The sequence below is a fragment of the Pseudophryne corroboree genome, chromosome 1, assembly GCF_028390025.1.
Source record: "Pseudophryne corroboree isolate aPseCor3 chromosome 1, aPseCor3.hap2, whole genome shotgun sequence".
Lineage (NCBI taxonomy): Eukaryota > Metazoa > Chordata > Amphibia > Anura > Myobatrachidae > Pseudophryne > Pseudophryne corroboree.
In genome coordinates this window covers 1,241,331,565-1,241,358,903 of record NC_086444.1, presented here as the reverse complement: position 1 = coordinate 1,241,358,903, position 27,339 = coordinate 1,241,331,565, and the positions used below count along the sequence as shown (strand labels likewise).

The 27,339-nt window shown below is 44.7% G+C and overlaps 1 pseudogene; it reads left to right on the top strand.

Moving 5' to 3' along the window:
* The first annotated feature begins 3,904 nt into the window (after positions 1-3,904).
* On the top strand, positions 3,905-4,023 carry LOC134940155 (5S ribosomal RNA; annotated as a pseudogene).
* The last annotated feature ends 23,316 nt before the right edge of the window (positions 4,024-27,339 follow it).

The following is a 27,339-nucleotide window of genomic DNA, read 5'->3' as shown; positions in this document are numbered from 1 at the left end:
TTCAGTGTGAGACTGCAGTTGTATCTGCAGAGGAAATGCTACATTATAGTGTTTTCCTGGAAATCACTGTAACTTAGCCTTTTGTATGCAGATACAGGTGCACTCAGAAGCTGCTTGATGCATATAAGGCATTGCTGCTTCTGTGCGTCAGAGATGCACAATCAGTTCAATGCAAGGAAATATTTATCTGTGTTGTCATTCTTAGTTACAGTGTGTGATCACTTTATACAGTTATCATGTGGCCCAGTGTGCACTTGTAAGGCATGTTAGCATTGTGTGAGCACACTGCAGAAATTGATGATCCGCACTTGCTGAACAATGTGTTCTGCACAAATTGCATTATGTTATAAAATGAGACATACAGTATATCCAGCATAAAACTGATAACAGAGAAGTATTGTAAATTGTTTTTTAGAACATCTTGTCCTTTGCCGGAATCGAAACCTAGATCTGGGGCATGGTAAGCATCGGCGATACCACTATGCCTAGAGATCTATGGTGAATCCACTATGCCTAGAGATCTACAGAGACTGGTGACTGACACATGCAGTCACATAGTGATGTTGCTGACTGTATTTTTATTTTAGTGCTGTGTCCCTTCTCTATCTCTGATTGTAATGATTTTTATCTTTTAGAGAGCTGTGCAGAACTGTGAACTGTGCTTTTCTTTGTGAGTCGTAGATGCTGAGCAAATCCTTTTCTGTGTTCCCATTTCTCCTTACAGTAGGGATCATTTTATATGGTGCACCGGTGCAGTGTTCAGTTGTAAGTCACGTTGTCACTGGGTGCCTGCCATTCCAGTGATTTCATACTCCACCCTACAGTATCACTGTATTAAGAAAGAACTACTTTATTTACTGTGCCCTAGCCCACTTGTCAAGGCTTGCTACATTGTTTAGGATTATGTAGTGCACAGGTTCTCAAACTCGGTCCTCAGGACCCCACACAGTGCATGTTTTGCAGGTCTCCTCACAGAATCGCAAGTGAAATAATTAGCTCCACCTGCGGACCTTTTAAAATGGGTCAGTGAGTAATTAATACACCTGTGCACTTGCTGGGTTGCCTGCAAAACATGCACTGTGTGGGGTCCTGAGGACCGAGTTTGAGAACCCCTGATGTAGTGCGATATACATCCACTGCTATTCAGCACTGTACTGTAGTTTTCATAAGTGAAGCAATCGCCACCCAGTGGTGAAGCTGTGTATTGCATGCTGTGGATCCTCTAGTGCCTTATCACGCCTTACTTCACCAACCCGCACTATGTGTATGGCGTGACTAGGATGGATACATGGGCAGAAGCAGCAATGATGAGTGTGGCTACATTTGTAGTATACTAGTAGTAATTGTAGTTGGAAAATGCAGTGAGGTGGAGCTGCATATTAATGAAAATAAATTCTGCAAATATAATAGATGGACAGAATTCTAGTAATACTCCTCAAAAGTCTACGTTATCACTGTATGTGATAATGTAGGTCTGGAACAACTTAAGGCCATATTTGGCTGGTACTATGGAACTAATTCAGCATGGACATTCGAAATGCACATGCATGAGTGGTAATAGCGGCAGAAATTGCATACAGATCATAATCGAAATGAAGCCACTGACTGACAGGAAGCCAGTGTTTTTGGCCGTAAACCTGCCGTTTTCTGGGTGTGTCATAAAAAACACAGGCATGCCCAGTTTTTTGGGGGGAGGGTCTTTGACATCAGCGCAGACCACTTCCAGGCCATCTCAGATGCAGATTAGTGGCAGCCTCAGACCTACTCACATTTGCTGAGACGGCAAAAAATCTTCGATGTTCCGGAAATTGCAGTTGCATCTGCGAATGGATAGCGATCTGCAATGCATTCAAAAACTTGCAGAGGGCATTTTTTCTTCCTTACGTGGCAGTGCCTTTCTACTTGCAGACTACTGCAATTTCTCAGAATATCGATACAGGTCCTATATGCAATAAACGGCAAGATCACATGCAGATCAAAAAAAGCATTCTGTGGAACAATTTTGGAAATTGGAATGTGCTGTTTTTTAATCATCAGGAGCCAGACATGTGCACTGTACAAGGCTCTGTCCGGTAGTCAGTAAGATATGCAGATACCTGTAATGACCTCAGGCTTTGTTTTGTGCTTTCAGCGGTTGCTGGGAATACATCTTTAAGCTAATACCAAACTGACATAAAAATGGGAACTTTCAGCTATCAGAAAAAAACAAATGCAGGTCTGGTTTATAATGTCTATTCAGGGATGTAGCCAAAAGGTCAAACATGACAATGTCAACACTATGATGTTGACAGCTATGATGTCAATACTGTTATGTCAATAGATGTGACAAAAACTTCAGAATGTAGACAGGTAAAATGTGTAAAATGTCAGAATGTTATAGTTAGGCTGCAGGGCCGGTTCTTGCCTTTGTGGCGCCCCGGGCAAAAGATAGGGGCATGGCTTAATATGGGGGCGTGGTCAGTCATGCCCCCATTTGTAGCGCAGCTGAAAGGAAAACAAAACAAAACAAAAAGAGTATACTTACTAACCCTGCTCCTGATTCCAGACCTGCAGACCTCCGCCGGCGCCGCTCCTCTCCTCGGATCTATGGACGTCTCTTCCATAGCACAGCATAGACACTAGAGGTCAATTATGACCCCTAGCATCTGTGCCACAATGCTATATGGTGCGTGATGACGTCCTCGCGCACCGCACAGCAAAGGTCCTCTCCATGAAGGGAAACTAGATGCTTAGCGTCTGATTCCCTTCACAGCGGGGGACCAGCGCCACAAAGGGAAACTAGACGCGTAGCTTCTGGTTCCCTTCACAGCGGGGGGAGGGCACTGCTGGGGGGCACACTGCACAGTGGAAGATCTTGCCATGGTACGGCGCCCTCCGGATGGCGCCGGCACCCTCTGGAAGGCGGCGCCCCGGGCAAAAGTCCTGCTTGCCCGTGGCAAGATCCGCTACTGTTAGGCTTCACTTTGTATTGTAAGGGTTAGGCAGCAGGAGTGGGGGGTTATGGTTAGAGATAGGCTGCAGGCTGTATTGTTAGGCTGCAGGAGTGGGGGGTTAGGGTTAGAGAAAGGCTGCAGGCTGTATTGTTAGGGTTAGGCTGCAGGAGTGGGGGGTTAGGGTTAGACTGTATTGTTTGGGTTAGGCTGCAGGAGTGGGGAGGTTAGGGTTAGGCTGTATTGTTTGGGTTAGGCTGCAGGAGTGGGGAGGTTAGGGTTAGGCTGTAGGCTGTATTGTTAGGGAAAGGCTGCAGGAGTGGGGAGGTAAGGGTTAGGCTGTAGGCTGTATTGTTAGGGATATGATCGGGACTCACGGGTACGCTTATGACAAAAATTCAGTAGATTATTGATGCAAATTAAGTAGACACCTGCGGGAGCTACCGACTATAAATTTGTTTCTTTATCTTGTTCCAATATTGTTTTAATGTTTTTACATTTTTTTCATACCACGTGTTGGTAGCTTTTTATCATCCTTGAAAACTAATGCACTGTAGAATGATATAATGGAATTGACACATTGTTTATAGTTGTTTCTACATTTGTTACTTTTTTTCAACACTGTCCTTCAGGTATTTGTTACATATTGTATGACACACACTGCTGCACTCAATACCGCCTTCTTTTGTGTGATATAACATTCAGAGTTGCAGAATTGCCACCACTAATTTTTCAAAATCCCTTCATTGGTAATGATGGTAACAACTTGGTAATTATATTCCCTGTGTCTCATATATAATTATCTGGATACACATATATTTATTATCTTATGATAATTTTCATTATTAATTGCCACCTATTAATTTAGTTTCATTGCTATTTATTCTCTATCTTTTGTGATTCTTATTCTTTTTCACATCTTTTTATTATGAGAACTCTCATCAGTGATCCCAGAGTAGAAAAGGTATTTGTGCCTCTACTATCATACCACACTGTATATGCCCGAATCCGTCTGATCTTGGAAGCTAAACAGTGTTGGGCTTGGTCAGTACTTGGATGGGAGAACTCCTTGGAAGACCCAGTTTAGTAGATCTTCAAGCCATTGGCATGCTCTGTGCCTAACGCTGACAGCAGATTCACAACTTTTCTGTAACATTGGGTACCTCTATTACCACATTCTTTATCCCTTCTTGTCTAAATGTGATAAGTCCGAATTGTCATACAATTTGAGTATCAACTTATTGCAGGTGTCTACTTAATTTGTATCAATAATATACTGAATTTTTGTCATAAGCGTACCCGTGAGTCCCGGTCATATCAACCCAATTTGGGTCATTACTGATTTTCCTTCAGCTGGTCCCTATAACATGGATGTATCCTGAATATCCTAAAGAAAAGACCAGTGATGTTAAGATTTTAACCTTTCTGTAAATGTTTATTTGTTTATGTGTTTCTTTAGGATACACCAAGTGAACTAATTATTTTATACCATACCAATAAAACTCAATATGTTTCAATATTCTAACTATTCAGTCTTTTTCTAACAAATTCTAAGAGTGCACCCAGAAAAGAGTCTTCTCTCTCTTTGTTCTTTTGCTCAGTATAATTCTGACTCAGGGTGAACCACCAATAAAACACCCAAAAAGAGTAATTTTCTTATAATTGTTTAATTTTGGTTCCTCTCTATATACTGTATTCACATACAGTATATCTTTGATATTATATAGATAAGTGCGGTATCTCCCATACTTCTAGGTTAGGTTTAGGCTGTAGGCTGTATTGTTAGGGTTAGGCTGCAGGAGTGGGGAGGTTAGGGTAAGGCTGCATACTGTACAGTTAGGATTAGGATGCAGGAGTGTGGAGGTTAGAGTTAGGCTGCAGGAGCAGCCAGGTTAGGGTTAAGTTGCAGGCTGTATTGTTAGGGTTAGCCTGCAGGATTGGGGAGGTTAGAGTTAGGCTGCAGGAGTGGAGAGATTAGAGTTAGGCTGCAGGATGTATTGTTAGGACTAGTCTGCTGGAGTAGGGAGGTTAGAGGTAGGCTGCAGGCTGTATTGTCAGGGTTAGGGTGCAGGAGTGAGGAGGTTAGAGTTAGGCTGCAGGCTGTATTGTTAGGGTTAGTCTGCCGGAGTAGGGAGGTAGGCTACAGGCTGTATTGTCAGGGTTAGGCTGCAGGAGTGAGGAGGTTAGAGTTAGGCTGCAGGCTGTATTGTTAGGGTTAGTCTGCCAGAGTAGGGAGGTTAGAGGTAGGCTGCAGGCTGTATTGTCAGGGTTAGGCTGCAGGCTGTATTGTCAGGGTTAGGCTGCAGGCTGTATTGTCAGGGTTAGCCTGAAGGAGTGGGGAGGCTAGAGATAGGCTGTAGGAGAGGGGAGGTTAGGGTTAGGCTGCAGGCTGTATTGTTAGTGTTATGCTGCAGGACTGGGCATGTTAGGGTTAGGCGGCATACTGTACTGTCAGGGTTAGCCTGCAGGAGTGGGGAGGTTAGCGTTAGGCTGCCGTAGTAGGGAGGTTAGTGTTAGGCTGCAGGCTGTATTGTTAGGGTTAGCCTGCGTTAGTGGGCAGGTTAGGGTTAGGCTGCAGGCTGTATTGTCAGGGTTAGGCTGCAGGCTGTATTGTCAGGGTTAGGCTGCAGTAGTGGGGAGTTTAGGGTTAGGCTGAAGTAGTGGGGAGGTTATGATTAGGCTGCAGGCTGTATTGTCAGGGTTAGGCTGCAGGCTGTATTGTCAGGGTTAGGCTGAAGTAGTGGGGAGGTTAGGATTAGGCTGCAGGCTGTAATGTCAGGGTTAGGCTGCAGGCTGTATTGTTAGGGTTAGCCTGCATTAGTGGGCAGGTTAGGGTCAGGCTGCAGGCTGTATTGTCAGGGTTAGGCTTCAGGAGTGAGGAGGTTAGAGTTAGGCTGCAGGCTGTAATGTCAGGGTTAGGCTGCAGGCTGTATTGTCAGGGTTAGGCTGCAGTAGTGGGGAGTTTAGGGTTAGGCTGAAGTAGTGGGGAGGTTATGATTAGGCTGCAGGCTGTATTGTTAAGGTTAGGCTGCAGGAGTGGGGAGGTTAGAGTTAGGCTGCAGGCTGTATTGTCAGGGTTAGGCTGCAGGCTGTATTGTCAGGGTTAGGCTGCAGTAGTGGGGAGTTTATGGTTAGGCTGAAGTAGTGGGGAGGTTATGATTAGGCTGCAGGCTGTATTGTTAAGGTTAGGCTGCAGGAGTGGGGAGGTTAGAGTTAGGCTGCAGGCTGTATTGTCAGGGTTAGGCTGCAGGCTGTATTGTCAGGGTTAGGCTGAAGTAGTGGGGAGTTTAGGGTTAGGCTAAAGTAGTAGGGAGGTTAGAGTTAGGCTGCATGCTGTATTGTTAAGGTTAGGCTGCAGGAGTGGGGAGGTTAGGGTTAGGCTGCAGGCTGTATTGTTAAGGTTAGGCTGCAGGAGTGGGGAGGTTAGGGTTAGGCTGCATGCTGTATTGTTAAGGTTAGGCTGCAGTAGTGGGGAGTTTAGGGTTAGGCTGAAGTAGTGGGGAGGTCAGGGTTAGGCTGCATGCTGTATTGTCAGGGTTAGGCTGCAGGAGTGGGGAGGTTAGAGTTAGGCTGCAGGCTGTAATGTCAGGGTTAGGCTGCAGTAGTGGGGAGTTTAGGGTTAGGCTGAAGTAGTGGGGAGGTTATGATTAGGCTGCAGGCTGTATTGTTAAGGTTAGGCTGCAGGAGTGGGGAGGTCAGGGTTAGGCTGCATGCTGTATTGTTAAGGTTAGGCTGCAGGAGTGGGGTGGTTAGGGTTAGTCTGCATGCTGTATTGTTAGGGTTAGTCTGCAGGAATGGGCAGGTTAGGGTTAGGCTAAATGCCTCTGGTTATTACAGGTTGAGCTAGTGTGAGATAGGGCACCTGCACCTCTTTTTCCTTGTATACTGTACTAAGCCTCAAGCAGAGTAGCACCTCATTACTTAATTCTGGTGTGCAAACTAGGGCTCCCTTTCCTTCGTAACTGATTCTATGTATTTATACATTTATCTGAAGGCATGAGACACCTTCAGCCTAGTTTAGCACCCAGCCCCAACCACCCCTCACTGATGTTAAATAGATAGCCCAGCACTCTGACCTGCATATGTGGAGTGAGCACACTGAGGTAAGACTCCTGCATTTGTTTACTATAGTAGTCATTATTGGGGAGATTCTCTGGGGCGCGAGGCTCCCTGTACCTGCGGTGTCTGGGCATCCCTGGGGCATCGCAACCTAACATTATTTCAATACACTATGGCACTTATAGTTTGTTTTATATATATGTAACACTTTCACATCATTTTCTTTCACTCCTCACATCTCTCATATATGCAGCAGTAGCTGCTCCTACCTCTTTAACGCTTTATTTGTATCACTCTTGCGGTGCCCTGGGGTTGTCTGGCTGGGTCTCTCGGGGGTGTCCTGCCCCGCGGACCTGAACCCCTGTAGTTAGTGTTAGGGACTTACCCAATAAGAGGATACCTTGGCGCTGTGGGTAAGATCATAGCCCTGGCCAGGATTATGCTAAATGCCTCTGGTTATTACAGGTTGAGCTAGTGTGAGATAGTGCACCTGCACCTCTTTTTCCTTGTATACTGTACTAAGACTCAGGCAGAGTAGCACCTCATTACTTCATTATGGTGTGCAAACTGGGGCTCCCTTTCCTTCGTAGGGTTAGGCTGCAGGCTGTATTGTCAGGGTTAGGCTGCAGGAGTGTGGAGTTTAGAGTTTAGCTGCAGGAGTGGGGAGGTTAGGGTTAGGCTGCAGGCTGTATTGTAAGGGTTAGGTTGCAAGAGTGTAGAGGTTAGGGTTAGGTTTCAGGAGTGGGGAGCTTATTAGAGGGAGAGTTAGGCTTAGGCTGTGTACACATGGCGCGATTTGCTGTACAGCCCGACATTGACTATTCGACGGCCCTGCCAATATAGTCAATGTTAGGCTGCCTGTACAGTCTATATTTCTTGCGATGCCGATCCCATGGGACCGCACATCGGCATCACAAGGACTATACACACAGTGCGATATGCACTATATTTTCTTACGATTTTGACTATATAGTCAAAATCGAAAGAAATAGTGCACCGTGTGTACACAGCCTTAGGGATATGGCAGAAATTCTCATCTGAATGTTAGAAAATCATGTGACCCAGAAGGTGCTACTAGAGCCACTGCAGCCATTGGGAGCAGGTAAGTCACTGCTTGTCCACCTCAGACAATATGTCAATATTTTGTGACTCCATTTTGGAGCAAGTGTTACCACCAAGCAACTTTAAGACTTGGATTAGATTATCACCTGTGGACGGCAGCTTTTATTGGTTTATAAAGACAATGGGCCTAATTCAGACCTGAGCGTTTGCTAGAGGTTTTTTGTACTGCTGCAAGCAGATAGTCGCCACCCACAGGGGGTGTATTTTTGTTTTGCAAGTGTACGAACGCATGTGCAGCCAAGCACTACAAAAAAGTTTTGTGCAGTTTCTGAGTTGCCCAGAACTTACTCAGCCGCTACGATCACTTCAGCCTGTCCGGGGCCAGAATTGACGTCAGACACCCGCCCTGCAAATGCCTGGGCACGCCTGCGTTTTTCCAAACACTCCCAGAAAATGGTCAGTTGCCACCAACAAACGCCTTCTTCCTGTCAATCTACTTGCGATCGGCTGTGTTAATGGATTCTTTGTAAAACCCATCACACAGCAACGTTCCGCTTTGTACCCGTGCAATGTGCGTGCGCATTGCGGTGCATACGCATGTGCAGTTCTGATCTGTTCGCAGCGCAGTGAAAAAACCTAGCGTACAAACAGGTCTGAATGGCCCCCAATATTGTATGTCCCATGCATGTTTAAATTGCTCTGTCTTAGCGTCTACCACCACTGATGGTGGGCTTTTCCACTTGTCCACTACCCTTTCTGTGAAGTAATTTTTCCTCAAATTTCCCATGATCCTCCCTCCCTCCAGTCTCCGTTCATGTCCTCATGTCCTAATACTTCTCTTCATTTGAAGAATGTCTCCCTCCTGTACCTTGTTAAAACCCTTGATACATTTGAAAGTTTCCATCTGTCCCCCCTTTCTCTTCTCTGCTCCACACTATACAAAGTAAGATCTTTTAATATTTCCTAGTACTGTCGCTCTTCTTTGTACACTCTGTAATGTCTTAATATACTTCCGGAGATATGGGGCCTAATTCAGAGCTGACTGCTGCTACACCAGCGATTGCACTCAGAAGCCCTTTACACAGTGCGCCCGCCTGGTGGGGGCACTGCACAAGTGCAGCCAGTGAAATGCGAAAGCATCTCACTGGTGCAATTGCCTCTGCCTTTTTTACAGCAAGAGGTGGTCACAGGGCAGGAGGGGGCGTGCCAATGGCATTAGAACACCATTGGTGGGGCGCAGTCCAGACAGAACGCAGTGGGTAGTCACCTGCCAGTGTAGCTAGGCTGCACGGGTAGGGAGCTACTTGGCAAGTGCAAAATCATCGCTAACATGCTATGTTTTTGCACCCATGTTGGGGGGGGGGGGTAGGGACTGACATGCGGGACAGACTAGCCCTGTGCTGGGCATATCCCCCGCATGTCAGAGAAACTGATTGTAGATGTGCTAAATTTAGCACATCTACGATCAGATCTGAATCACCCCACTGGTCTCCAGAACTGAACGCATTATTCTAGAAGAGGCCGTACCAATGACTTATACAGTGGCATTATTACTTCTTTCTTTCTGCTGCTGATTCCTCTCCCTATGTAACCAAGCATCTGACTAGCCTTCCTCATTGCTGTGTAACATTGCTTACCTGCTTCTACGTAATCTGACATAGTGATATGTAAATCACGTTCCTCCTCAGTAGTTCCCTGTATAGGAAAAAAGAGGAATTGAAAGTGCTCTCCCAATATTCTCAGGGTTTTTATTCAAAACAATGAAATATCAAGCACAAAAAGCACAATTTTATATAAAATCACATATACTCAATAATACCAATTCCTTAAAAAATCTCCTTAAGAATCATATATGCAGCACATGGATGTGTTAGCACCATATATAGCTGAACTGCAATTATTTATTTAGTAATAGTTGTTCTTTTCTTCTTTTGGCACAACTGCAAGTAATGGACGCAGTCTCAGATTGTAACATATGGATACAATATAATTCCTGACATAGTGATACCTAAATCACGTTCCTCCTCACTAGTTCCCAGTATAGTGCATTAATATTATATTTAGCCCTAGGGTTTCAGAGACCCAAGTGAATAATTTTGCATTTTTTGGGCATTAAACTGTAGTGGAAGCAGTCAGCTTCCCGACGGATGGGATCCCGGCTCTTGAAATGCCAATGCCGGAATCCCTTCCCTTGCAGGATCACTAGTTTCTACAGCTCAACAGGACTCAGGATCCCAATATCTAAATACCGATGCATGGAATCTCGATCCTTCCTTCAGCGGGACACACTCGCATCCCGCCACACAGAAGGGGGTGGGTTAGTCATTAGAATGGGGGTTTAGGGTTCATGGATGGGAACGTTAGGGTTAGGTACCGGGGAGGGAAGGTTAGGGTTTTGCACCAAGCGGGGAGGGTTATTTTTAGGCAGCGGGGAGGGGAGGGTTATGGTTAGGCACCCACAAGGGAAGGTTAGGGTTTGTCACCCACAAGGGAGGGTTAGGTTAGGGAACAGGTGAGGGTTAGGGAGCTTACTGGGAGGCTATTGGGATTCTGATGTCCGTGATGCCACTGACAGTATTCTGAATGCTGGCATCCCATTGATCGGGAAATCATACTGATTGCAAACTGTAGTTGTCATGTTCTTGACCATTTCTAGTCTACCTAGATCATAAATCATTTGTTTCACCCCTCCTGGTATGTCTACACTGTTGAATACATTTGTGACATCTGCAAAAAGACATACTTTCCCTTCAGTACCATTTGCAATGTCACCAATGATGATAGTAAAAAGCACTAGTCCACGTACAGATCCCTGGGGAACCCCTCTGGTAACATTTCCCTCCTGTAAATGCACTCCATTTACAATAACTCTCTGTTTTCTATTCTGCAAACAATGGGGGTCATTCAGGTGCAGTTGGAGTTGCTATCACTTCCTTTGGAAGCAGCAGTGACAGTTTGCGACTTCACATGCCCCACTTCTGGTTTGTCATTTCCGGATCATGGCACTTCCGTCGAGCGGCACCTCCGGCCAATTGGCCGCGTATCTATAGATGCCTCACTTCATATCTACCTAACATGTAGCAGACTGAGTGTTTATTTATACTTTAAGTTGCTTCACTAGCCCGCAGCCGTGTGTAGAAAATCCCGAGCACTCACTTCCAGGCACGTCATTTCCGGTCCGCTCAGCGTCACTTCCGGCCATTCGGCCGTTCTGGTTTTACACCACGCTCAGTGCTTTGATACTTTTTACTATTTGATTTCCACACTGGAAAAGCAACCTATCTAATTAACTATTAGCTTAGTGAGCCATTAATAAGTATTATGAGCTCAGTTTCAGTTTTAAGTACACACTTCCGGTTCCGGTGACCTCAGAACCTGAAGTAGTTATCTACCATCTTTAAAAGCCTTTCCAAACCACCAGCAAGATTATCAAGCCCTGAGGAAGAGATTGCATATCTCGAAACACGTTGGTACTGGACATCGGCATTTTTGGACCAGGACTATTGCTGACTATCCTCCATTGGTAAGCTTAGGAGCCAGAGCAGGGTGTAGTCTGGACCACCCTGCCACGTTATACCACCTGCGGCTCCTTTGCTACCATTTTGGTACGCATTTATCTTTATTGTTTTCTGACTATTTTATGTGTATTCTGCATTTGTTATTATATTAAATCTTTTCATTTGATTTTAAACATCTGCTATGAAGACACCGGTTTATTATCTGTTTGGTTAAAATACCTTTATGTTACATTTACCATTGCTTTGGTATATGCGTGTTAGCCACTGAAAGAGAGCGCCCAGGTTACACCACTTTGCATTCTGACATATGGAACAGCTGACCTAAATATGGGTGGCAGAATAGGACAATGGGTAAACAGAAACAAATAGGCATGTTTCCAAAATTCAAGACAATATCTGTAGATATTTGACTTCTTCTAGTTTTGTGTTTTTTAACAATAACATAATACTAAACAAGTAAATACAATAGAAACGGAAATCTGAGGGACACATAACCCAGGAGAGAGATAGAGAAAGAAGTTAGGAAAGGGCTGAAAGAAGAAGAGACCGAAAGAAGTAGAAGAGAGAAAGGCCAATCAACATATATCATCCGTTTTAAGGAATAAGGGGGCTGATTCAGGTTGGATGCACTGTGCTGAAAAGATGCGAATGCATGCGCAGTGCCCATCCGCTGATTAGCAGAATTTTCTATCCTACCTGAATTAGCCCCAAGATCTCTAAATTACTCTTATAAACCTCTAAGAAAAGAGATAAACACATACAATCTAACAAGCTACTATTAGGAGAGAGCACATAACATGTACCATGAGGTATTTTCAAAGACCTGCATTATAGATTCACATTGTGATTTTGGTAGATATTCCAAATAAAGACTCCAACATTTATAAAAAGTACTCACTCCTTTCTCTATGTCTGTCACAGCCAAACGTCTGTCAAAATAGAGAATGGATATCAATTCCTGGCTAACAGTACTCAGCAAAGGGGATTGTTTGGAGATCATTTCTGTAGGGCAACTTTCCTAGCAATAGTAATTAGAACCATCAGAAATGGAATGGGGAGAGGGTGATTTGGCATAAAAAAACCATTTGGTGAAATCCGCTAACACAAAGGATTCCCAGGTAAAAGGCACAGAAATTCCTATAATTTGCCTAATGAATGAATGGACTCTATACCAGAAGCACTGAATTGTTGGGCAAAACCAGACATGATGTGCAAATGTGGCTGACTGGGTTTTGCAATTCAGGCATAAACCAGTTTTCTCTGAGCTTGAAAAAAATAAGCCCTATTTAAAAATGTAATATGTGTTTCCTGCAATCTCGCTGACCTGAAATGTTTCAGGGTTGTAGGCAATGAATGCAAGAGACATTCAGGTTGGCCAACGTTAGGGAAGTCATGAGCCCATGAGTTCCAAATTGTAGACCACAATTTCCCTGTATCACCGGGGAGTAAATCATCATAGATACATTTTATTTTAAAAGTTAAAAGGGAAGCCAATGTAAATAATGGATTTAAAAAGTAGTTAAAGACAGGTAAACTGACAGTGGTAGAGAGAAATTTACTAAAAGCATAATTTCTGGACTGGAGATATAAGAAAAATTGAGAATGTGGAAGATCATAATGTTCAGATAGTTGTTGGAAGGAATAAATAGTGCCCCCTGGATCAAATAAGTCTTGGATAGCAAAAATACCCTTCTCTTTCCAAGTTCGATAATGTGCTATTGAGAGAGAGGGTAAAATGTCTAGATTACCAAAAAGTGGTATGGATTTGGAGAGAGAAGGGTTAGATTTCATGCTCCTATTAATAGACAACTATACATTGTATGTATCTTTAAACAAAACATTAATCATTATACCTTTAGGAATCTAAGCAAGGGGTAAATGTAGAAGAGCTGCAGGAGAATAGGGGAGAGAAGCTCTTCTAATATCAAATTGGTAAAGCAGCCCATACGTAAGCACCACTCGGAGATATGGTGAAATGCTGCAGCATCAGAGAATGTCGAAATATCAGGTAAACCTAAGCCACAATTGGTTTTGGGGTGAATCAACCACTGTACAAAGATTTTGTACATCTAACCTCATCCAAAGTGGAAAGAGCCAGTGGAAGCATCTGGAGAGGATATGTGAGTTTTGGGAATAAAATGTTTTTAATCATTACCAATCTTCCAATCAAGGATAGTGGTAAATTAATCCAATGTAACATAGATTGGATAATCTTATCAATGATTTAAGGAAAGTTTGCCTGGTAAATTTTGGAGAGAGATATAAAAATACCTAAATATTTCAGTTTAGTCAGGGTTACATGAAAGGTGGAAATGATTAGAGGACATTGTGGAATTAGGTCAGGACAGTTGAGCGGAAGGACTTCTGATTTTTGAAAATTAGTTTTGTATCCTGTTTAAGAATTAAAACTTTCTATTTCCGCCAGAATATCTGGGATGGAGAGTGAGGGGTTGGACACAAACAGCAGCATATCTTCAGCAAAAAGCAACAATTTCAATATATGATTGCCAAAAGAGATACCAGTAAATTTAGGATTGGAGCAGAGAGAAATTGCTAGAGGTTCCAAAGCTAAAGCAAATTGTAAAGGCAAGAAGGGGCAAACCTGTCCAGTGCCCCTGTGAATAGTAAATGGTTTTGAGACAAAATTATTAGCAATTATCCTAGAAGAGGAAGAGTCATAAAGTACCAGAAGGAGTATGATAATTGTGGAAGGAAAGCCAAAGTGGGATAACGTTTTAAATAGGTGGCCCCACACTACAAGGTCATATGCCTTCTCGGCATCTAGTGACAAAAGAACACTCAGGGTGTCCTCATGTATAGCCTCATAGTTTTGTAAAGCAGAAAGAACCTTCTGTATATTGGAAGCTGAATTTCTGCCACAGACAAAACAAGTTTGGTTACAATGTACTTACATTGGAACAATAAGTTTAAATCATTCTGCGAGGATTTTAGTGAAAATTTTATAATGAGAAGTGAGATTGAACAGTAGGAACCTGTCAGTGTGAGGTCTCTTCCTGGTTTGGGGAGGACCTTTAGCACAGAATAATTAACATAGGGAGGGGGCATGTCCTTCCAGAATTATAGTGAAAAAAGATGTAAGGGGAGCATCAAGAGAGGGCTGCAGAATTCTGTAGAATTCACCAGTGAGACCGCCAGGGCCTGGGGATTTACCAGGTTTAAGACCTTTAATTGCAGAAATTACATCTTGTTCAGTAATAGGAATAGTAAGCGCGGAGCTATAGTTATCAGAAAGCTAGGAAAGGGAAGTACGGTCCCAGAAAGCATGTTTATTATTAATATGAATGGAGTCCTGGGCATATAAGAAAGAGTAATAGTGGTATAAGACATCCAAAATATCAGGACCATCATACACTAACTGCCCATCACCATTACGCAGAGCTAAAATGGCAGAGCTGGTTTTAGCTCCCTTTAATAAGTTAGAAAGAAGTTTGCTATTTTTGTCCCCATGAATATGAAAAATATATTTATTACTTCGGACCTTGCGGTCACCTAAATGTTGAACCATGGCCTCATAATGTATGCGTTTTACCTCATACAGCTTATTTGTGAGTGGAGTGGCTGTAAGATGAAAGGATTAGTAGGCCTTCAACAACTCAAGCTGAGCTCTGCGAATATTCTCTGACTGGAGCTTCCTGTTATTAGTGGTATAGGAAAGTATATCTCCCAGCAGAACGGCTTCGGCACTTGCCAAAAAAAAAAAAAAAAAGGTCACTAGAATGTTCAGCATTAGTAGAGGCATAATTATTCCAAAAAGTTTGTAAGGAATCTTTGAATTTGGCAGATGATGCCAAATACCCTAGGAAGTGCCAAGAGAGAAAATTACCTGAGGAAATGGTAGATTTGATGAAGATACAAATTAATACATGGTCAGTGAGACCTAATGTTTCAGTAGCAGAAGATTGTGTTCTACAAATACTGGTATTTGTACTGATAACAAAAAGTACTAATTTCTGGAAAATTACTTATGAGAAGTGGAAAAGAAAGAACACTCCCTGTCTATGGGATGGTGTAAATGCCATATATCAGTTAAGTGCAAAGGTGTGCTGAGGTAATGGATACCCATTTTCTTTTGTTTGAATGTAATAATGGCTTGCGATTGGCGGTCTATTGACCTAGTAGCGACTATATTGAAATTGCTACCAAGTATGATACACAAATCTTGATTAGAGTACAGTAAATGTTACAGAGGGCATACTTAGTTCCAAATAGTTCAACCACAAGCAATACAGGGTCTACCACCTGAGAAACCACCGTGATAGACGAAGATTTTTTTTTGCCAATATGGCCACGCCTCTAGATTTCGAGGAATAAGCAGTAAGGCGAGTCTCTTGCAGAAAAGTGACATCTGCTTTCATCAAGTTAAGATACGTTTGAATCTTACATCTTTAACAGGGAAAGTAATGCCCTAGAAATTCCAGGAGTAGAATTTTCTATCAGACATAATGTGTAAAGTCCATAATTAGGTCAGCAATGAGGTCATCAGGTAGGTGGCCCCAAAAGGCAAATTGGGAGGCATCGTAAAACATAGCATTCCAATCATTAAAAACATATGCCAAAGACCGTGGTGAAATAGATGATACAGAGGGAAGAGAGATAGAAAAGGAAGAAGAAAAAGAGGAAATATAGGAAAAGAAGAGAAATTGAAGAACAAAGAATAGCTGCTGTACATAAAGTATGGAACATAATGCTTAATCAGGCAGAGAATTACAGCAGGCCTTGATAACTACAGGCACTCATAAACTCTAAGGAGATAGAGAATATGGACCTATGCAACATAAAACTACAGACCTTATAGGAAGATCAAAAGAACCATTGAGGAGGTGACTCCAGTGTATTGTCCAGTTAGCAACATAATAGGAACTTTGACTAAAATGGGTAACATGAAGAAAATGGAAAGGGGGTCCCCCCCAGAGAAAATAATAAACATGACAGATAAAGACAAAATTTATATGAACATACAGGGAGCCAAATACAACAACTAGAAGGCAGGACTAAACTTCAAAAAGAGCAATATACTTAACAGAGGCACACATGGCACCTTGAGTCAAGGATACAGCATATCAAGTATCAGAGGACGCTGAGGCGCTTTCAAACAGAGATGACAGTGCATCCTGGGCCATGGTGAATTCATTAAAGTCTTTGCTGTTGAAGATTCGGAGGCGTGCCGGGAATAGGAGGGCAAACTTTGTTTGAGAACGGATCAATTTTGTACAAACTGGAGCCTTATCCTTCCGACCCCGGGAAACCTCAGCTGAGTAGTCCTGGAATAGTAAAACACGGTGGGTATTCCATTCAATATGGCCCATCTTTGGGCTGCTCACCATAACATCATCTTGTGAGCAGAGTTCAAGCATCGAAATATAACCGTCCTCAGACGAGGGGAGTCCCTGGGTGTCCACAGGCGACGTGCTCTTTTGACAACAAAGTGAGGGATAGCATCAGAAACTCCTAAAAGTTTTGGCAGAGTGGATTGCAAGAATTAAACCAGCTCGGGTCTACAGAGACTTTCCCGAGGGCCAACAAGATGTCAATTATTATGACATGACCTATTTTCAAGGTCATCCACATGGTAATCAATTAATGGTTTTGTTGAATCACTGACTGCATCTGCTACTGCAACTCCAATATAGCCTGCTCATGCTACCCAAGCCACAGATCATTTGCCACAACTTGAATTTCGGTAGACTCCAGTTGGGATTTAAATTTCTTGACCTCTGTAGTAAATTTTAAGGCTTGTTGTTGTAGTATAGCAGCCATGGTATCTTTGGTGTCACGCACCACATCATCATACAATAAAGGGAAAGAAGGGGCATCGTAGGAGTTGGAAGTGGCATGCATAGCAGGTAGATCCATCATATTATGCAGCGTGTCCAGGGAGGCACTTGCAGAGTCAGAGTACAGAATGAGATCCCCGAATGAGCACAAATAGGTGTCCTCAGCTTAATGCATGTGCACTGAGAGGTGTCTTCCTGTGTGCTGCATGACTGAGTGACTCAGTAGGGGAGGCAGGAGAGAGGGAATATTGCTACTATGAGAGGAGGTGCAGCAGATCCAGGAACGAGAAGGAGCCCCATTGGTGTTCTACCCAGCTCCCAGGTGCCGCAGACAGAAACAGGCAGCAGCCAGCGCTACCTGCCAAGTCCCAGCCAGCAAGAACCGGCAGTAGAGGGGGGAGATAGCCACGGTCGTGGGAGGTCCAAGTGGTAGATGTGCCAAGGAGAACCACATCAGACGGAGTGCTCCCAATGTCCGCAAATGCTCACCTGGGGGTGCCCCAAAGCTTCAAGAAGCAGGACAGCCGGCTTTGGTACTGGGTGCTGCCATGGAGATGATGGAATTAGAGACTGCAGCAGGAGCTCTAATAGCATGTAGCCTCTCTGTTTTGAATCCAGTTCTGTTTAATATTTACTGTCTGACGATAATATGGAGACATGCCAAGGACACAACAATAACAACAAGAAATATTTGCTCCTGTTGGTTTCCCAGTAATGTGCCTCTCTTCCTCCTTTTAACATTTTCCTCTCATCATTAAAAACATTTTCTTTTGCTTTGAACAAAATATAAAATATACATAAAATGTTTTTCAGTATGTTCTGTTTCCCCAGATAAATTATGGAACCACCAACCCTGTCCTAAATGACAGACAGTTATATCCAACCTTTCACAGAATTGTTCCAGATGATCAGGATTGTTATACAGCTATTGTTAAGTGTCTGCTACATTTTGGATGGAATTGGGTTGGAGTCATTACACCAGGTGATGGTAGCGGGGACATGGAATTACAGGTACTGAGTAATATGATGATCCAATATGGGATCTGCATTGAGCTTGTCATTAATCTAACTAATGATAACAAGATTAACAGAAGGAAAATGACTGAGATTGAGAAGCTAACTGCTAGAGTTATAGTAATATGTGGCCTATTCTCTATAGATGTCATAACATTTTTTGATCAATCAGAAAATTTAAATGAAAATATCACTCTTATCTTGCATGAATCAGGGGCTGATATTAAATATATGGAACGTGCCATCATTCTACCAGTAAATTGTAGTTTAATTTTCATATTGTCCCATAAAAAGACGACCAATGTTAATGATTTTATAAGCAACATAAATCCATCTACACACCCAACTGATCCACTATTGGAAGATATCTGGCTCTGGCTTTTCCATTGTCTTTCCTCAAATACATTTAAAAATAAAGTTTATCAATTTGTATATAACTTTTCTGGAGTTAACTGTAGTGGAATAAGTCATGTTTTACCATCATATCATGGTATGAAGAAAACAAAGCCTTACTCTTCCTATGTGGCAGTATATGCTCTGGCCCACGCTGTGCAGAAGATGAAACAATGGAAGAGAAGATCTGAGACTTCTGGATTAAGACAAATAGTAAGTTGTATGTACAGTAACAGGAGGAAGAGTATAACTCTTGGAGGTGACTAATGATACTTCATCCTTTTCTTCTTGCAGTTACTGTAGTTTGTTGTAGAAAAAAAATGTACAACTATTAATTTTTTTCAATCTCAATGTACAGTAGCATATACAGATGTACCCAAACTCATCGCAACAGCAGCAGAGCAACACATCCTGAATAGATGCACATTTAACTGTCCATTCTTCACCAAGCACTATACATATACAGTATGTCTCAACTAGGGATGTGCACTTGAAATTTTTCGGGTTTTGTGTTTTGGTTTTGGGTTCGGTTCCGCGGCCGTGTTTTGGGTTCGACCGCGTTTTGGCAAAACCTCACCGAATTTTTTTTGTCGGATTCGGGTGTGTTTTGGATTCGGGTGTTTTTTTCAAAAAACCCTAAAAAACACCTTAAATCATAGAATTTGGGGGTCATTTTGATCCCAAAGTATTATTAACCTCAAAAACCATAATTTCCACTCATTTTCAGTCTATTCTGAATACCTCACACCTCACAATATTATTTTTAGTCCTAAAATTTGCACCGAGGTCGCAGGATGACTAAGCTAAGCGACCCTAGTGGCCGACACAAACACCTGGCCCATCTAGGAGTGGCACTGCAGTGTCACGCAGGATGGCCCTTCCAAAAAACACTCCCCAAACAGCACATGACGCAAAGAAGAAAAAAAGAGGCGCAATGAGGTAGCTGTGTGAGTAAGCTAAGCGACCCTAGTGGCCGACACAAACACCTGGCCCATCTAGGAGTGGCACTGCAGTGTCACGCAGGATGGCCCTTCCAAAAAACACTCCCCAAACAGCACATGACACAAAGAAGAAAAAAAGAGGCGCAATGAGGTAGCTGTGTGAGTAAGCTAAGCGACCCTAGTGGCCGACACAAACACCTGGCCCATCTAGGAGTGGCACTGCAGTGTCACGCAGGATGGCCCTTCCAAAAAACACTCCCCAAACAGCACATGACGCAAAGAAGAAAAAAAGAGGCGCAATGAGGTAGCTGTGTGAGTAAGCTAAGCGACCCTAGTGGCCGACACAAACACCTGGCCCATCTAGGAGTGGCACTGCAGTGTCACGCAGGATGGCCCTTCCAAAAAACACTCCCCAAACAGCACATGACGCAAAGAAGAAAAAAAGAGGCGCAATGAGGTAGCTGTGTGAGTAAGCTAAGCGACCCTAGTGGCCGACACAAACACCTGGCCCATCTAGGAGTGGCACTGCAGTGTCACGCAGGATGGCCCTTCCAAAAAACACTCCCCAAACAGCACATGACGCAAAGAAGAAAAAAAGAGGCGCAATGAGGTAGCTGTGTGAGTAAGCTAAGCGACCCTAGTGGCCGACACAAACACCTGGCCCATCTAGGAGTGGCACTGCAGTGTCACGCAGGATGGCCCTTCCAAAAAACACTCCCCAAACAGCACATGACGCAAATAAAAATGAAAGAAAAAAGAGGTGCAAGATGGAATTGTCCTTGGGCCCTCCCACCCACCCTTATGTTGTATAAACAGGACATGCACACTTTAACCAACCCATCATTTCAGTGACAGGGTCTGCCACACGACTGTGACTGAAATGACGGGTTGGTTTGGACCCCCACCGAAAAAGAAGCAATTAATCTCTCCTTGCACAAACTGGCTCTACAGAGGCAAGATGTCCACCTCATCATCATCCTCCGATATATCACCGTGTACATCCCGCTCCTCACAGATTATCAATTCGTCCCCACTGGAATCCACCATCTCAGCTCCCTGTGTACTTTGTGGAGGCAATTGCTGCTGGTCAATGTCTCCACGGAGGAATTGATTATAATTCATTTTAATGAACATCATCTTCTCCACATTTTCTGGAAGTAACCTCGTACGCAGATTGCTGACAAGGTGAGCGGCGGCACTAAACACTCTTTCGGAGTACACACTTGTGGTAGGGCAACTTAGGTAGAATAAAGCCAGTTTATGCAAGGGCCTCCAAATTGCCTCTTTTTCCTGCCAGTATAAGTACGGACTGTCTGACGTGCCTACTTGGATGCGGTCACTCATATAATCCTCCACCATTCTTTCAATGGTGAGAGAATCATATGCAGTGACAGTAGACGACATGTCCGTAATCGTTGTCAGGTCCTTCAGTCCGGACCAGATGTCAGCATCAGCAGTCGCTCCAGACTGCCCTGCATCACCGCCAGCGGGTGGGCTCGGAATTCTGAGCCTTTTCCTCGCACCCCCAGTTGCGGGAGAATGTGAAGGAGGAGATGTTGACAGGTCGCGTTCCGCTTGACTTGACAATTTTGTCACCAGCAGGTCTTTGAACTAGAGATGAGCGCCTGAAATTTTTCGGGTTTTGTGTTTTGGTTTTGGGTTCGGTTCCGCGGCCGTGTTTTGGGTTCGAACGCGTTTTGGCAAAACCTCACCGAATTTTTTTTGTCGGATTCGGGTGTGTTTTGGATTCGGGTGTTTTTTTCAAAAAACACTAAAAAACAGCTTAAATCATAGAATTTGGGGGTCATTTTGATCCCAAAGTATTATTAACCTCAAAAACCATAATTTACACTCATTTTCAGTCTATTCTGAATACCTCACACCTCACAATATTATTTTTAGTCCTAAAATTTGCACCGAGGTCGCTGTGTGAGTAAGATAAGCGACCCTAGTGGCCGACACAAACACCGGGCCCATCTAGGAGTGGCACTGCAGTGTCACGCAGGATGTCCCTTCCAAAAAACCCTCCCCAAACAGCACATGACGCAAAGAAAAAAAGAGGCGCAATGAGGTAGCTGTGTGAGTAAGATTAGCGACCCTAGTGGCCGACACAAACACCGGGCCCATCTAGGAGTGGCACTACAGTGTCACGCAGGATGGCCCTTCCAAAAAACCCTCCCCAAACAGCACATGACGCAAAGAAAAAAAGAGGCGCAATGAGGTAGCTGTGTGAGTAAGATTAGCGACCCTAGTGGCCGACACAAACACCTGGCCCATCTAGGAGTGGCACTGCAGTGTCACGCAGGATGGCCCTTCCAAAAAACACTCCCCAAACAGCACATGACGCAAAGAAGAAAAAAAGAGGCGCAATGAGGTAGCTGTGTGAGTAAGCTAAGCGACCCTAGTGGCCGACACAAACACCTGGCCCATCTAGGAGTGGCACTGCAGTGTCACGCAGGATGGCCCTTCCAAAAAACACTCCCCAAACAGCACATGACGCAAAGAAGAAAAAAAGAGGCGCAATGAGGTAGCTGTGTGAGTAAGCTAAGCGACCCTAGTGGCCGACACAAACACCTGGCCCATCTAGGAGTGGCACTGCAGTGTCACGCAGGATGGCCCTTCCAAAAAACACTCCCCAAACAGCACATGACGCAAATAAAAATGAAAGAAAAAAGAGGTGCAAGATGGAATTGTCCTTGGGCCCTCCCACCCACCCTTATGTTGTATAAACAGGACATGCACACTTTAACCAACCCATCATTTCAGTGACAGGGTCTGCCACACGACTGTGACTGAAATGACGGGTTGGTTTGGACCCCCACCGAAAAAGAAGCAATTAATCTCTCCTTGCACAAACTGGCTCTACAGAGGCAAGATGTCCACCTCATCATCATCCTCCGATATATCACCGTGTACATCCCGCTCCTCACAGATTATCAATTCGTCCCCACTGGAATCCACCATCTCAGCTCCCTGTGTACTTTGTGGAGGCAATTGCTGCTGGTCAATGTCTCCACGGAGGAATTGATTATAATTCATTTTAATGAACATCATCTTCTCCACATTTTCTGGAAGTAACCTCGTACGCAGATTGCTGACAAGGTGAGCGGCGGCACTAAACACTCTTTCGGAGTACACACTTGTGGTAGGGCAACTTAGGTAGAATAAAGCCAGTTTATGCAAGGGCCTCCAAATTGCCTCTTTTTCCTGCCAGTATAAGTACGGACTGTCTGACGTGCCTACTTGGATGCGGTCACTCATATAATCCTCCACCATTCTTTCAATGGTGAGAGAATCATATGCAGTGACAGTAGACGACATGTCCGTAATCGTTGTCAGGTCCTTCAGTCCGGACCAGATGTCAGCATCAGCAGTCGCTCCAGACTGCCCTGCATCACCGCCAGCGGGTGGGCTCGGAATTCTGAGCCTTTTCCTCGCACCCCCAGTTGCGGGAGAATGTGAAGGAGGAGATGTTGACAGGTCGCGTTCCGCTTGACTTGACAATTTTGTCACCAGCAGGTCTTTGAACTAGAGATGAGCGCCTGAAATTTTTCGGGTTTTGTGTTTTGGTTTTGGGTTCGGTTCCGCGGCCGTGTTTTGGGTTCGAACGCGTTTTGGCAAAACCTCACCGAATTTTTTTTGTCGGATTCGGGTGTGTTTTGGATTCGGGTGTTTTTTTCAAAAAACACTAAAAAACAGCTTAAATCATAGAATTTGGGGGTCATTTTGATCCCAAAGTATTATTAACCTCAAAAACCATAATTTACACTCATTTTCAGTCTATTCTGAATACCTCACACCTCACAATATTATTTTTAGTCCTAAAATTTGCACCGAGGTCGCTGTGTGAGTAAGATAAGCGACCCTAGTGGCCGACACAAACACCGGGCCCATCTAGGAGTGGCACTGCAGTGTCACGCAGGATGTCCCTTCCAAAAAACCCTCCCCAAACAGCACATGACGCAAAGAAAAAAAGAGGCGCAATGAGGTAGCTGTGTGAGTAAGATTAGCGACCCTAGTGGCCGACACAAACACCGGGCCCATCTAGGAGTGGCACTGCAGTGTCACGCAGGATGGCCCTTCCAAAAAACCCTCCCCAAACAGCACATGACGCAAAGAAAAAAAGAGGCGCAATGAGGTAGCTGTGTGAGTAAGATTAGCGACCCTAGTGGCTGACACAAACACCGGGCCCATCTAGGAGTGGCACTGCAGTGTCACGCAGGATGTCCCTTCCAAAAAACCCTCCCCAAACAGCACATGACGCAAAGAAAAAAAGAGGCGCAATGAGGTAGCTGTGTGAGTAAGATTAGCGACACTAGTGGCCGACACAAACACCGGGCCCATCTAGGAGTGGCACTGCAGTGTCACGCAGGATGTCCCTTCCAAAAAACCCTCCCCAAACAGCACATGACGCAAAGAAAAAAAGAGGCGCAATGAGGTAGCTGACTGTGTGAGTAAGATTAGCGACCCTAGTGGCCGACACAAACACCGGGCCCATCTAGGAGTGGCACTGCAGTGTCACGCAGGATGTCCCTTCCAAAAAACCCTCCCCAATCAGCACATGATGCAAAGAAAAAGAAAAGAAAAAAGAGGTGCAAGATGGAATTGTCCTTGGGCCCTCCCACCCACCCTTATGTTGTATAAACAAAACAGGACATGCACACTTTAACCAACCCATCATTTCAGTGACAGGGTCTGCCACACGACTGTGACTGATATGACGGGTTGGTTTGGACCCCCCCCAAAAAAGAAGCAATTAATCTCTCCTTGCACAAACTGGCTCTACAGAGGCAAGATGTCCACCTCATCTTCACCCTCCGATATATCACCGTGTACATCCCCCTCCTCACAGATTATCAATTCGTCCCCACTGGAATCCACCATCTCAGCTCCCTGTGTACTTTGTGGAGGCAATTGCTGCTGGTCAATGTCTCCGCGGAGGAATTGATTATAATTCATTTTAATGAACATCATCTTCTCCACATTTTCTGGATGTAACCTCGTACGCCGATTGCTGACAAGGTGAGCGGTGGCACTAAACACTCTTTCGGAGTACACACTTGTGGGAGGGCAACTTAGGTAGAATAAAGCCAGTTTGCGCAAGGGCCTCCAAATTGCCTCTTTTTCCTGCCAGTATAAGTACGGACTGTGTGACGTGCCTACTTGGATGCGGTCACTCATATAATCCTCCACCATTCTATCAATGTTGAGAGAATCATATGCAGTGACAGTAGACGACATGTCCGTAATCGTTGTCAGGTCCTTCAGTCCGGACCAGATGTCAGCATCAGCAGTCGCTCCAGACTGCCCTGCATCACCGCCAGCGGGTGGGCTCGGAATTCTGAGCCTTTTCCTCGCACCCCCAGTTGAGGGAGAATGTGAAGGAGGAGATGTTGACAGGTCGCGTTCCGCTTGACTTGACAATTTTGTCACCAGCAGGTCTTTCAACCCCAGCAGACCTGTGTCTGCCGGAAAGAGAGATCCAAGGTAGGCTTTAAATCTAGGATCGAGCACGGTGGCCAAAATGTAGTGCTCTGATTTCAACAGATTGACCACCCGTGAATCCTTGTTAAGCGAATTAAGGGCTGCATCCACAAGTCCCACATGCCTAGCGGAATCGCTCCCTTTTAGCTCCTTCTTCAATGCCTCCAGCTTCTTCTGCAAAAGCCTGATGAGGGTAATGACCTGACTCAGGCTGGCAGTGTCTGAACTGACTTCACGTGTGGCAAGTTCAAAGGGCATCAGAACCTTGCACAACGTTGAAATCATTCTCCACTGCACTTGAGACAGGTGCATTCCACCTACTATATCGTGCTCAATTGTATAGGCTTGAATGGCCTTTTGCTGCTCCTCCAACCTCTGAAGCATATAGAGGGTTGAATTCCACCTCGTTACCACTTCTTGCTTCAGATGATGGCAGGGCAGGTTCAGTAGTTTTTGGTGGTGCTCCAGTCTTCTGTACGTGGTGCCTGTACGCCGAAAGTGTCCCGCAATTTTTCTGGCCACCGACAGCATCTCTTGCACGCCCCTGTCGTTTTTTAAAAAATTCTGCACCACCAAATTCAAGGTATGTGCAAAACATGGGACGTGCTGGAATTTGCCCATATTTAATGCACACACAATATTGCTGGCGTTGTCCGATGCCACAAATCCACAGGAGAGTCCAACTGGGGTAAGCCATTCCGCGATGATCTTCCTCAGTTGCCGTAAGAGGTTTTCAGCTGTGTGCGTATTCTGGAAAGCGGTGATACAAAGCGTAGCCTGCCTAGGAAAGAGTTGGCGTTTGCGAGATGCTGCTACTGGTGCCGCCGCTGCTGTTCTTGCGGCGGGAGTCCATACATCTACCCAGTGGGCTGTCACAGTCATATAGTCCTGACCCTGCCCTGCTCCACTTGTCCACATGTCCGTGGTTAAGTGGACATTGGGTACAACTGCATTTTTTAGGACACTGGTGAGTCTTTTTCTGACGTCCGTGTACATTCTCGGTATCGCCTGCCTAGAGAAGTGGAACCTAGATGGTATTTGGTAACGGGGGCACACTGCCTCAATAAATTGTCTAGTTCCCTGTGAACTAACGGCGGATACCGGACGCACGTCTAACACCAACATAGTTGTCAAGGACTCAGTTATCCGCTTTGCAGTAGGATGACTGCTGTGATATTTCATCTTCCTCGCAAAGGACTGTTGAACAGTCAATTGCTTACTGAAAGTAGTACAAGTGGGCTTACGACTTCCCCTCTGGGATGACCATCGACTCCCAGCGGCAACAACAGCAGCGCCAGCAGCAGTAGGCGTTACACGCAAGGATGCATCGGAGGAATCCCAGGCAGGAGAGGACTCGTCAGAATTGCCAGTGACATGGCCTGCAGGACTATTGGCATTCCTGGGGAAGGAGGAAATTGACACTGAGGGAGTTGGTGGGGTGGTTTGCGTGAGCTTGGTTACAAGAGGAAGGGATTTACTGGTCAGTGGACTGCTTCCGCTGTCACCCAAAGTTTTTGAACTTGTCACTGACTTATTATGAATGCGCTGCAGGTGACGTATAAGGGAGGATGTTCCGAGGTGGTTAACGTCCTTACCCCTACTTATTACAGCTTGACAAAGGGAACACACGGCTTGACACCTGTTGTCCGCATTTCTGGTGAAATACCTCCACACCGAAGAGCTGATTTTTTTGGTATTTTCACCTGGCATGTCAACGGCCATATTCCTCCCACGGACAACAGGTGTCTCCCCGGGTGCCTGACTTAAACAAACCACCTCACCATCAGAATCCTCCTGGTCAATTTCCTCCCCAGCGCCAGCAACACCCATATCCTCCTCATCCTGGTGTACTTCAACACTGACATCTTCAATCTGACTATCAGGAACTGGACTGCGGGTGCTCCTTCCAGCACTTGCAGGGGGCGTGCAAATGGTGGAAGGCGCATGCTCTTCACGTCCAGTGTTGGGAAGGTCAGGCATCGCAACCGACACAATTGGACTCTCCTTGTGGATTTGGGATTTCGAAGAATGCACAGTTCTTTGCTGTGCTGCTTTTGCCAGCTTGAGTCTTTTCATTTTTCTAGCGAGAGGCTGAGTGCTTCCATCCTCATGTGAAGCTGAACCACTAGCCATGAACATAGGC